Genomic DNA, 14,184 nt, shown 5'->3' with positions numbered 1-14,184 from the left:
CCAGCTTTTACTTATTTTTTTTTTCTATCAAGTTGTTTCAGCTACTGTTTGAGTTATTTGAGCTATTTCTTTCTATTGAGTTATTTGAGTAAGTTATTTGAACTTATTCCCTGGTTACTCGTCCTTGGTTAGTTGGGCAGTTGAAATATTTTTCCCTTTCCATGGGTTGTCTCTTCAGGTTGCTGACTGTTTCCTTTGCTGTGCAGAAGTTTATTTAGCTTGATGTGATCCTATTTCTCTATTTTTGCTTTTGCTTTTTTTATGCTTTTGAGTTCTTATTGAAGAAATTTTTTCCCATTCCAATGCCCTGCAGTGTTTCACTAAAGTTTTATTCTAGAAGTTTTACAGTTTCAGGTCCTAGAATTAAGTCTTTAATCTGTTTTTTATTTTTGTAAACAGCGAGATACAGAGATCTAGTTTTATTTTCCCACATAAGAATATCCAGTTTCCCCCGTACCATTTATTGAAGAAACTCTCCTTTCCCCAATGAATATTCTTGGTGTTTAAAATGACTTTTCTGTATTTGTATGGATTTATTTCTGGGTTCTATATTCTCTTCAAGCCAAGCCCTGTAGCGGGGCTCACTCAAGTCCTGTGGCCAGTACTGCCTGGCTGCTGCTGATGTTCATCAAGGCCCAAGGCCACTTTATTCAGAAGGTGGTGAATCCTCCTGGGACTTGGTCCATCCCATCAGGGCTCTGGACACCCTTCTGGCCCAGGAGATGTCTAGAAACACCATCCAGAGGCAAAAACGTGTAATCAGGTGCTTCAGGAATCTGCCTGGGGCTTTAATTTACTGTAGCTGAAAATGTACCCAAATTGCAAGACAAAGTCCTCTGTACTCTGCTTTTTCTCACAAGCAAAAGGAGTCTTTCCCTGAGATGCACTGCTTGGAGGTGAGGGAAAGGTGACATGGGCACTCCCATGGCTGCCACAATTAGTCTCACACTGGGTCACACCCCAAGTTCACCGCCTTCAACACCACAACACCAGGGCTTTCAGTCCTCTTGACCTGACCGCCACTCAAATTTATTCCAGGTCCCAGGACACTTTATTCAGCTGCAGGTGAAGCCAACTGGGATGAGATTTCTTCCCACTGGGGCAGAGGATTCCTGTCTGACCCAGGCTGGTCCAAAGGCTCCCTCCATGGGCATCAGCAGAATTGTGAGTTGTGTTGTGTTTGGCTCTGACAGCACAGCACTGAGTTCTAACACAAGGTTTCATGCTTGCTTCTCTCTCCCTCCTCCAAGCACACAAATTCTGCACTGCCTGGAGTTGGGAAGTGGTAGTCTAAGCAACAGAGTCTGTCCTTCCCATCCTCTTCAATGCCTCTTTCCTTGTAATGTAATTGCTCACCTGTTTTTGGTTCTTATGAATGTGCTTTATTCTGTGGATATTTGTTTAATTATGTGTTCCTGTTGGGGGATGATTGCTGAAATATTCTATTTACCCATCTTGCTCTGCCACCTCTCCTTTGAATTCCATTTGCTAGGAATTTGTTGAGGATTTCATCAATATTCAAGGATATTGGTCTGTAGTTTTTTTGTTTGTTTGTTTTAATGGAACACAGAATTAAAGGCTCTATCTCAAATCTAGAGAGTCAGAATTTGCACTTTAATGAGATCCCCCGGTGACTTTTATGTACTGCCCTGGGACATGTTTTCTCACCTTTATTGGTTGTTGACTTTATTTTAATTCTCTCTACTTCTAACAAAATATGTACTAACATTTTTTCTGTCATCTTAAATTTTGATCAAGACTCAGGGAACAGGTGACCCTTATCTTTCATAGTCCATTAAGAATCTCTGTGATAAATGTTCCATTTTGGTTCCACAGGGTCTTTGCCCTCAGATGGTTTAAGATAAATTTTGTTAACATAAGTTTGATTTTTATGGATATTAACTTCTGTCACACTCTCACATTAGCTTAAACAATTCTAACTGTTCAAAAATTATTAATCTAATGAAAATTATATGAACTCAGAAATCAGATCTAGCTGGATTGTTCTTGAGCTTGCTGTTTACTATCTATGTGAACTTGGGAGTATTAATTAATCTAACTAAGACTCTCTCTCTCTTTTTTTTTTTTTTTTTTTAAATCAGACAGTGTTGGTGACTAAATGACAGGGCCTATGGAAAGCTCACATAGAATTCATTTCTTGTATCAGATCGGTAAATTTAGCTAACACTTCCATTTCCACTCACAGTGCATTAAGCAGATAAAGTATGGGTCTGATGAGGGTCTGTCAGGTCGCCTACTTCAATTTCTCTATTCTTTCACAGTTATAGAATTTGTGACTTACATCTGACATGTAGATGCCTGGAATAAAGACTATTCCCAGCTCTCTCAAATGTGGTCATGTGAAGAAATAGAAGTGCTATGTGTAATAGGTAGGCAATTCCATTAAAGCAAGTAATATTTCCATTTTCTCTTCCTTTTCCCTTTTGTCTTAACTGTTATCTGGAGTGTGGACATTTTAGCTGGAGTGGAACAGATGTTGGAATCTCAGGTTAGGAGGTTCTTGATAAGAATCACAGAACAATATAAAATAAAATGGACTTCCATTAATGTTAACTAACCTAGGCACTTGACCAAAAGGGAAATAATTATAATAGTAAACTAGTCAAGATAATATGGTTTCAAATCATAACTATACTTTTTAATAGTTGAATAATATACTTAAACATTATATTCCTCAATATACTCATTTAAAAATAAGGAATAATAATATATACACCTCACAGATGCTGTGAAAATTAAATGGGATAATTCATGTGCAGTATCTAGAAAAGGGGTCAAAACGTGAAGGTCTGCAAGTCATATCCTGCTTTCTATTTCCGTAAATAAATTCTATAAATAGCTTTTGTTGGAATGCAGCCACACCATTTGTTTACGCATTGTCCTCTGCTGCTTTCACGATAGAACGGCAGAGTTGCATAGTTGCAATTGAGGCATTATGACCCACAGAGCTTAAAATATTTATTACGTAGCCCTTCATGCAAAGAAGTTTGCAGGTCCTCGATTGAGAACATAGAAACTGACCATTTGATTATGTATTTTCTCTACATGAAACCATTGTAGTAAGGTGTTGTCTTGCTTATAAAGTGATTATATCACTAATTAAACTTCAAGTATGCATATGCTTAAGGATAGTTTTTGAGCAATGAGTATGAGATTTTACTAATCCAACAGTGTTTATTGATTTAATAACCTTGAAACCTATGGTATACATCTCCAAAAAGTTGGAATGGATTATAACTTCAGTTTGCAGCCTCAGGGCAGAAGATAACAGATTGGTCAATACCAGATGAAACCCATGGTTCATTAATTACTATTATGGGTTAAAAAGCCAGCCTATATATAAGCTCTTTTCCAAGCAATGCAAGATTCCTTTCATGGGATGCAAGGTACTAACCTTCACATATTAGAAGGCTGCCAGGCAAAATCAATTGCAACTCATTGAACTTTCAGAGCCTAGAAATCAATGATTCAAATGAAGTAAGTATTCTGAAATAACAACATATGGAAGTGTTAAAAGATCCAACTCATTCTTAGACAGCTAATATAGCAGTTGATTTGAAGGAATTATATGTACCCTTATTAGAAACCACCCTAGTGTTTTCTATGCATCTTGCTCTGGCTCTGATTGCAAAACTTTCAAGGTTGATTAACTAAAGTTAAAGAAAAGTAAGTTTACTAGCCATTACAATAGTACTTTTTTTTTTTTTTTGCAGGAAGTATACCTGGGATGTGCAAAACACTTCTCAGTAAACTATGTACGCACTGAAGTCTTAGACTTAGCTGTTTATTTTTTTATTATTTTATTTTATTTATTTATTTTTTTTTTGAGACGGAGTCTCGCTCTGTCGCCCAGGCTGGAGTGCAGTGGCCGGATCTCAGCTCACTGCAAGCTCCGCCTCCCAGATTTACGCCATTCTCCTGCCTCAGCCTCCCGAGTAGCTGGGACTATGGGCGCCCGCCACCTCGCCCGGCTAGTTTTTGTATTTTTAGTAGAGACGAGGTTTCACCGTGTTAGCCAGGATGTTTCACCGTGTTAGCCAGGATGGTCTCGATCTCCTGACCTCGTGATCCGCCCGTCTCGGCCTCCCAAAGTGCTGGGATTACAGGCTTGAGCCACCGCGCCTGGCCGGACTTAGCTGTTTAAACAATTTATGTGCCCTACTCTGACCGAAAGTACCCTATTATAAATTTAAGTTAATCACATTTACTCTTAAGGATTCAAAATTGTTACTGCCTTATTATAGTAATGCAATTTACAGTGTAGCTTTCTGTACCATTTGTTTATGTTATTTACAAGATTGAGAAACTATTCAGTTAAATTAAATTCAATACACATTTATTTTGTCTCACCTATGACAAAATACTCTGTCACTTTGAATACAGATTTAAATTACACATGGTTCCTCTTTTCAACTAAAAATGCAATGTTACAGGTACATTTATTCATATGCACATACTTAAAAATAACGGAATGCAATAAAGGGCCTCAGTATGTGAAAGACTTTAATATGGGGCAGTTCACTTAAATAACAGCTTCAACAATTTTTTTGTTCAATCATATTAAGTATGGCTTTTCTAAGCGTCTGCTGTCTTATCTGTAAAAAACAGAAGTTTTATACTTTTTAAAGTTAGGATTAAATAATATGGCATATGTGAGGAGTTTGACATTTGGATGACCTTTGACAAATATTGGTTTATTTCTCTATTTTGAATGCACATAGAAGCATGAAGGAAAGAGAGCCAGCCTTAAGAAAGAAATGTTAAACATGTAGAAAGTAAATTTAAAAATAGATATGGTTTTATAAGCAGAAATAGACCATTCCTGGAAGCAGAGAGTCTAGAAACAAAACTTTGGAATTACAGGGAAGCCTTAGAAGGATAAAAATTAAAAAAAAAAAAAAAAAAAAAAAAAAGATAGAAGAAGAAAGAAAACGGAAAAAAAAAATACATGGCAGTCTTCTCATTTAGAACATAATGTTTGTTGAATAAGGCTGGCTAGTTTGTACAAAGGGGAGAGGAAAAGATAAAATGAAAAACAAAGGATGATAAAATATCACACAATTGTGGTTAGAATGATTAATGTAACATAGTAGCATTTCAATAAATGTTGAATTGACACTGAATTAATTTTATGTGTATTTGTACCCTAGTTCTGTGTCTATTATTATTAATGAAAAGACAACAGGTTCCTATGTGAAAAAATGTTGTAGGTTTTTGCAGTGGGGTAGGTAATTAATTGAATGTGAGTTTATGAAAATGTTATGTAGGTTACTCTATATTTCCAGAGTGATTGATTTTTATGTCAATTGCAAAAGAGACACTGGGCCATGAAAATACACAGGAACACATATACACACACACACACACACACACGGCCCCACATACACCTTGTAGCAATGCCCTTCAAAGAAAAATAAATCATATGAAACTGCTACAGTTATCTCCCTGTCCCTTTCTGGCACTTTAAACAATTTAAATCTTTATTTTCACAAATACATATATGCCACCCAGTATGGCAATCATGCTAGTTGCAAAGGACATTTGTGATTTTTCCTTACTGAATCCTGGAATAATTGAGGGTTGTGTTAGAAAGAAAAAGAGCAAATGACAATCCCCAAAATAGGAGTAAAACGGTATGGCTCCTGTTTGGAAATCTCCAATTACCATCACAGTAAATGGTTTGTCTCTAAGTAGCTGTTTTGTTCTTATTTCTTATATTTCTGCTGTAATGATCTGTAAACTGCTTAAAAATAATTTTTAAATATGGACCTATGTGCTTGTTTTCATGGAACCAAAGAAGAAAGAGACGCTCAGAAGCTGGCTTCCCATTCCCTGGACAAACTTAAAAGGGACAGAACCCAGAGGTGTAATGTCTGATGGGAGGCAGCCTTAGCAGCATCATGAAATAATTATATGAACCAGTTTTTGTGAGAAAGTGACATGGGCCTAAGCAATAAGTTGATCTATAGAATACTCCACGCACCTTTTTAAAGATAATTTTCAATGTTATTATGCTGTAGAACATATAGACAGCAACCTCAGTGGAAGGAATAGTATATTAATTTTGAGATCTGGTGTTCAATCCAGTTATTTTCCCCCTTCCAGCGATATGACCTGGGAAAATCATTTAACATTTTCTGGTACCATTTAATTACATGATTTTCAAGAGCTGTTACTGCTCTGAAATACTCTTTGATGCTAGGAAAGGTTTTGTGGGACTCCATAGAGACAAAACCAAACAAAATCTCAATTAAGATACAAACCAGATGCAACATTTGAAGACTTTGGAGTTTCAAAATAGTTCCCATCCTGCTGGTAAGAAGACTAATGAACAGTGAAATGACCAATTGCAAGCAACAGATGGAACAGGGATAGCGGGAGGGAGACATCTGAAAAAGTCTATCACCTAGATAATCAGTCCCTGAATAATTCAGAGATGACTGCATTTCCTTTACTCGTTGCCTAAACATTTAGCAAAACTCATTGATATTATTCCTATGACTCTCATGAGGTGACTTATATCAAAACAAACGCTCTTCCATAATGACCCAATACTAAGTAAGAAAACAGCAGTAAGGAGGCTTTTTCCACTTGTCAATCATTGGTGATTTTTTCATCCAGCCAGGTTTTCCCTGCCTTCTGCCTTTTGAACCCATTCCATCCTATCTGCTCCCACTACCGGTCCCTTAGTTCATACTGCAGTACCTGTCTCTTAGATTTTTGATGTAATGTATTAGTTGCTCACTCCGATTCCAGGCTTCCTTGCCATTAAACATGCTAGCTATAAGAAAAGTCTTCTAAAATTTGAACCTCTTTATAAATGTCCAACGTGAGTCTTTAGAGCAAGTGATATACTCCAAGTTTTGTGTTATAGCTTTAAACTTCCCTTTAGCACTAATGCACAATTCTTATCATTCCCATCTTTTAAAATTCCATTACTAAGGAATTATTGCAGCCTGCCTATACTCAATGTTTACTTTGTCACTTTTATATGGATATATAAATACACATATACTTTTATATTTTGAAAATAGGCAGAAAATATGACAAAAGAAATAATGTATTGATTTAATTGATTTACTTATGCTTAGAGCAGAATGGATAAAAACAAATCTAAACTTGAGGTCCAAACATTGAAATATCCAAATACATTACTTTAAATAAATTTTCACTTTAGCCTGAAAGTATGGAAACAAAGAAATTTTACACTTACTCTTTACATAAGTTTCAAAAAATTCTATCTTCTTAGAAATGTTGAGCTATATGTGAAAGAAAGGAAAGATGATAAATTTCATGTCTGTTTCTAACATACTCAGAATTTAAGAAGCATTTTTGTGTTTTCATCATGTTACTTGAGCTTACAAGGATGTGAAACACTGCTAAACCTTTCAGTTTCAGCCGTTTGTTTATACATTTTTTTCCTGTACTTGACTGACACAATAAATAGGGGGAAAACATATTTTGCTTTCAGCCCCGATTACTTTATTCTAACACTTTATTCTATTCTATTTATAACTGTTCAAATACCATTATCTTCTGTGATAAAATAGAGAATATAACTAGATTTCATCTAAAAATATGGATCCATACCTACAAGACATTACATTCACTCTTCAGTAGAGAGGTTTCAATGATACGTAAGAAAGCTAATAATATTAAAATATCAACAAATGTAAATGTCTCAAAGCAACATATAGCAAAATACATTTAAAAATGCAGCTTTGCCACTGTTTCATTGCTTGAACTCATTTAGTTGATTAATTAGTTAGTAATTTGTTTTATCTATTATTACTATAATTCATCAACAATTCCTAGCAATTGTTGGCTTTCCTTGGACACATCTCTCCAAATTCTGCATCTAGCTTCACATCAACTTTTTCCCTGTGTTGCTATGTGTTTTGTTCTGTCTCTTATAAGGACACTTTCATTAATTTTTTTACCCATTCTAATACAGTATGATCTCATCTTTAGCCTTGGATCACATTCTGAGTTTCTGGGTGGACAATAAATTTGAGAACTATCATCCAATATACACCTTCCATGATAAATTATTTTGGTGTAAGGGAGGTAGGATTCTTCCCGTACTTTCTTAGGGTATCCAGCTGAGCCTAAGAATTAAATGGCCATAGACAGACAGAAGAAGATACAAACACACACATCTTATGTAATAATTTTTGTAGGTACCTGGGCACCCTCATAATAAAAAAAGTCAAGACCCAAAGAAGCAATTAGAGCCCCAAACTTATGTACTAGGTTAAACAAGGAGTAGTACATTGTGAAAACATGACATGACAAAGGGTTTGGGGCTATGGCAGATAATTGTGGAAAAAAAAGTGACTACGAAGATAAGAATTAGTTTAACAAGATTTATTTGTACAGATTCCTCTCAGCCTCAACTGCAACTGCCTGTCTGCTGATAAGGATGTCTTCCTTCCACCAGGTACTGGGAAGGCACCTTTCACATGGGAGTTTTATCTCCTGCTTTCAGGGGGAAAAAAAAGTAAAGTCAGAGTGCCCTTCTTGTATCTGCTGTATTTCAAAGACCTTTAATTTAAAATAAGTAATGTAACAAAGTGGCAAATTTTGAAGTGGCATTGTTTGAATGCTTTTGTCTAAGGCATGTCTAACTTGTATGCAATTTTTTTCATAATTTATTTCTGAGAAAGAAGGTTGATCAACATTATCAAGGTCTGAGAGAACTCAAAAAATATAAAGACAAGCATACATTACACTGGAAATAAGGTAACAAAAAAATTTTTGATGCCTCAAGCAAGAGCAATTGCAGAAGAATGTGACACATGTTGACAGCCATAAATTGAAGACAAAATGGAAAAAGAAGGGATGCCTACAAGGAAGATAATTATTTAAAGATATTTATTTTTTCTCTAAAGGAGAGGGACAGGGGAGAGATGGTAAGTTTCCCCTAGAGGGTTCAACAGGAAAATGAAACTCATAAATAGATCTAACTGATTTAAAGGATAATGATAAGGAGCTAATTAAATGGAATTCCTAGAAAATATTTATTTACTATAATTTCTGGCTCTTGTATTACAATGAACTCCTTAAGGCAAAGGACCAGCTAAGTATTTGCTGTAACAGGTATTCAGTATATATTACAAAGCATGTGTAACTTCATAGCAGATAATATTTAATAGGCATACAGTACCTACTATACTATTTATGTATGCAGAGTGATATATAACCATTTCTGTTGTTGCTACTGAATTCAACACATAACTACATATGTGAAAGATAGGTATTAAATATGAATATCTTTTTAATAATTGAATGGCCTGGGAGTGCTTAATTGAATAGCTATTTCTGGGCATTACCAGAAGAACAGAGTTTACTATGACTAGGAAATGAGGGTATTTAAGTCAAAGGAAATATAGCGATCTCCTTTCATCCCACTATCATAAAAACTCCTCTTGTACGTTGTCCATTTTGTTTAGCGAATTGTGCAATAGGCAGGTGCAACTTTAACAGGCTAAGTAGAAAATCAATCTTTTATTTTATTATTATATATATTTTTACTGAATACAGGAGTACCATAGTTATTTTTGGCTCCCTAAAAGTTCCTCTGTACAAATACTAACTCTGACACAGTTATGCAGGTTGTTTTGCTTATACTGATTACCAAACATATTTATTTGAAGGAAGGACACATTGCTCATAAAACTCTGCGTGTGTGTTATTTATGTGCAAGAAATCAGTGCCTATAATAGGTTTCTGTCTACCCATGCTCCCATCAAGGTGAATTGGGGTAGATGAGAAATTCATAAGAACCTAGCTCCTAGGATGCCTGAGGCTGAAGGAGTGGTGATTAAGGGGAAATCTCAAGCAGTGCCAACTTCGAGTCAGGTGGAAGGAGAGTAGCTGAAACAAGGGAACCGAAGTAGCCAAAAGCTGAAAAAAAAAAAGAGAAAAAAATGTTGTGTGTGTAAGTGTGTATATAAATATTCTCAAAGCACATAGACAAGTGAAGAACAGAGCCTAGAGCAATTCCTGAGACAAAATAATAAAAAATAAATAAAACAAGAGATGAGTTTGCTTTGTTGGTTAGTTTCTTTTTTCACAGTTCTTGTGAAAGCTGACAAGGACCTGTTGCAGATAATTGAAAAAGATATTCCAGAGTAAATGCATTCATACTTTGCAAAATTGAGAGAGGAATAAGAAGCTTACATCAGTCCAAAAAGAAATCCACTACTCACCATTTTCATTTTACTTTTAGAAACAACTTCTATTGATTATTTGGCAGACAAAACCTTATGAAATATGGAAATAATATTTATTTTATTGTAGTACTCCAAAGGATGGATAATTGTAATTAATATAGTCTGAGTATAGAGTTCTTAAATTCATTATTATTATTTCACCTTGTCACTGCACCTGTCAACATTTAATTAAATAATGAGTAAAGGTGACTAAAATATCTTTTGATTAGAATCTTGGAGAAAAACTCAAGTTTTATGATTCAAACTTTCTTTCCATATATTTACTTCCTTCTTTAATTTTGCAAGTACAATTCATCTAATAAGAGTTTAATAAAAGGTATTGTGATGGTTAAAAGATATGTCAAATATGCTTTGTCACAGTCCCCAGATATTTATTCAAACATCATTCTAGATGTTTCAGTGAAGGCATTTCTTAGATAAGATTAACATTTCTATCAGTAGCTTTTGAGTAAAGCAAGTTACCCTTTATATTAAGGGGAAGAGGAACATAATATGCATTAAGATTTACCAGTTGAAGGCCTTAATAGAAAAAGACTGACTTCTTATTAAAAAAAAAAAAAAAAAAAAAAAAAAAAAAAGAAGAAGGAATTCTGCTAGCTGGCTACTTTCTGACTTAAACTGTGACTCCTTTCACCCTACTGGCCTACCATGCAGATATTTGCACAAACTAATTCCTTAAAATTACCTTTCTCTCTCTTCTTCTAGTTCTCTCTCAGGATGCATACATACACACATACACACACACACGTATGTTTCTGATGAATCCTGACTAATACATATATTGAATCAGAATTAGAGATATAAATAATGGTTTTATAATTTAGGAATTTTTATATAATTTTTTTTTTGCAGTACACTCTTGAAAAGAACATACAATTTTTAGTAAAATATTTATGTAATATATAATGTGTAGTTAGAGGGTAATAATAGCTGATATCTATTGAGAGCTTACCATAGATTTAACACTGTTCTGAGTGTTTTATATGAATTAATCTAATTTTGATACTATTCCTATAAGGTATGTATTGGTATCACATCATTTCTATGATAAAGATGAAAAGACTGAGATAAGCCGGGTGCTGTGGCTCATACCTGTAATCCTAGCACTTTGGCCGAGGTGGGCAGATCACAAGATCAGGAGTTCAAGACCAGCCTGACCAACATGGTGAAACCCCGACTCTATTAAAAATACAAAAAAATTAGCCAGGCATGGTGGTGCATGCCTGTCCAACTAATCAGGAGACTGAGGCAGGAGAATCGCTTGAACCTGGGAGGCAGAGGTTGCAGTGAGCTGAGATCATGCCCTTGCACTCCAGCCTGGGAGACAGAGTTAGACTCTGTCCTCGCCAAAAAGAAAACACTGAGATAAAGTGGTTGCCCAACATATCCAAAGTTTTACAACTAGCTCTAACAGAGCCAGACTGTAGAGCAAGACGTTCTGATACCTAATCCCAAATAACAAAAACACTGTGCTATAATGCCTCTGAGAAGCGCTATGTTCATCTGGGAGGATGTAGAGTCTTCTATTCCTGGCTTACCAAGCCAATGCTTTATTTCATATAACATAAGGTCCTAGGTAACTAGGAAGAGTGAAGGATTTTCAAAAATAGCATAGGAAGTAGAGCCTTCAGACATGATTCTGGGGTTAACTTACATATATAAAGAATAAGGACTGAAGGCAGATACAGCAAAAAAGAAGTATAAAAAGATCCAAGGCCCATGGCGAATAATTTATCTTCTTAGATGGTAACACTGCTGTAATGCAGATTATTACAATAGGCTAAATTCTTCCAGTTTCAATGTTTTCTTCTCATGAGAGACATCATGGATTTTGAGCATGTGAAAAGCATTTCAGGACAAATGGTAACAGAAACTGGTACAAACACATTGTGTAGTGAAGTTGGTTGGAGGCGTTCTCAGTTTTGCCAGTGCTTAGTTCCTATTTCAAAGGAAGTCATAACTTAAACATGGCATTAAAATGTATAAAATTGTGTGATGTTTCATCTCAATATATCTCATCTAAAGAAGTAAAGGAAAGAAAATCTGGTGATTATAAAAGTAGCTATGGGTAGCAAATTCATCAGCATCTAGTGACCAGTAAAATTTAAGTATCAAGGCTGACTTTTAATCAGCGTCCTTTAAGAGACTCAGGAAGAAGTAGTTAGTTAGCATGTATTTGTATGTATATATACATTGTACAATGTAACTGAAATTCTAGTGTCATATGGTAAAATAAAATTGAATATACTGAAGTCACATCAAGGCAATAAAGACAAGTTGTTATCACAGGTGTAGTAAAATGCAAGGACCTTAGTGCACTGTACCAGGTGACTTTAAGATAAGACCAGAGAGTGCCTATGCCTACCCTGTCTTTCAAACTTTGTTACCTTAACTTGGGTTTGATGAGAAGATAGAACATTAAATCTAGAGAGGCAACTTGTTAACAGAGAGACAGTCACATGAAAAATAATATTGCATAGTATTTAGTAATGTTGACTTTAGAGTTAAATTTGATATTATTTCTAGTTCTAACTCTTACTAGAAGTTTGGACAACCTTCTTTTGTAATGTGTGGTTACCAAAGCCTTTCTTACAGATGGATGCTGTGGTAGAGTCTCCTCTGAAGGTTTGTTCCTTAAAACCCAGGGGTTATACATTCTTCTTTCTGCAAAGTTTAGAGCTGACAACAGGTTGGAACAACATAATTTATTAGATTAAAATGACTGTCAAACAATGTTGATGAATATTGAACAGAGTTCAGTTGCTCATCACTATTCCCTATGAAGATATGACAACTATAACATACAATGCATAGGCATTTTTCATTTTTTTATTTAAAAAATTTTCATTGTTATTAAAGTCAGAGAAGTAGGACAGAGAAAACAAAGGCCTAACTCTTGGTATTGTGTGTGATGATCTATTTTACATTTTGCAGCATGTATTTTGTTTACTTCAGATGGCAGAAAAACTGAAAGATAAGCTTTTTAAAAGAAATTATGGCACAGACAATACAAAAGACCATTTTATACTGGACACAAAACAAAAGTTAAAAAAAATTGCTTAGAATTACATAAAATTTCATGAAGAGACCTATCAGTAGAAGAAAAAAAATAGTGAAATAAAAACTGACTTTCGTGTAGTTACAGTTGCAATAAAACTTGATACTGGATTGCTCACCTAGGAAAGCAAACGCAACTTTACGAATGATTCATAGGCTAATGGTAGAGAAACTCTAGGACTACAATGACACCAGACAGAGCATCTTTCTAACCAGGAGAATATGCACCATGATTAAAAATCAGGTTTATAACAATTAGTAACAAAAATACTTAGACAAAGATGACATTTACCAGGATGTGCTAATTGAGAAGACACAAATAGAGGTATCAAAGAAAAATGTCAGTATTCTATAGGTAACATAAAATTGATTGATTCAAAACAATGAAGAGGTGAGTTTATTCACAAGAATGATGTATTTCCTAGGAATTTTAAAGACAGAGACTGTCCATCTGCTGGTAAGATGGCCGAATAGGAACAGCTCTTGTCTGCAGCACCCAGTGAGACCAATGCAGAAGGCAGGTGATTTATGCATTTCCAACTGAGGTACTCTGTTCATCTCATTGGGACTTGTTAGGCAGTGGGTGCAGCCCACAGAGGGTGAGCAGAAGCAGGGAGGGGCATCGCCTCACCCAGGAAGTACAAGGAGCAGGACAGGAAGTACAAGGAGCAGGAGTCCTCCCTTTCCCAGCCAAGGGAAACCATGAGGGACTGTGGTATCAGGACCAGATACTATGCTTTTCCCACTGTTTTTGCAATTTGCAGACCAGGAGATTCCTTTGTGTGCCTACACCACCAGGGCCCTGGGTTTCAAGCACAAAACTGGGTGGCTGTTTAGGCAGACACTGAGCTAGCTGCAGGAGTTTTTTTTT

Source organism: Piliocolobus tephrosceles, chromosome 14, assembly GCF_002776525.5.
Source record: "Piliocolobus tephrosceles isolate RC106 chromosome 14, ASM277652v3, whole genome shotgun sequence".
Lineage (NCBI taxonomy): Eukaryota > Metazoa > Chordata > Mammalia > Primates > Cercopithecidae > Piliocolobus > Piliocolobus tephrosceles.
Note: the sequence above shows the minus strand (reverse complement) of the source record.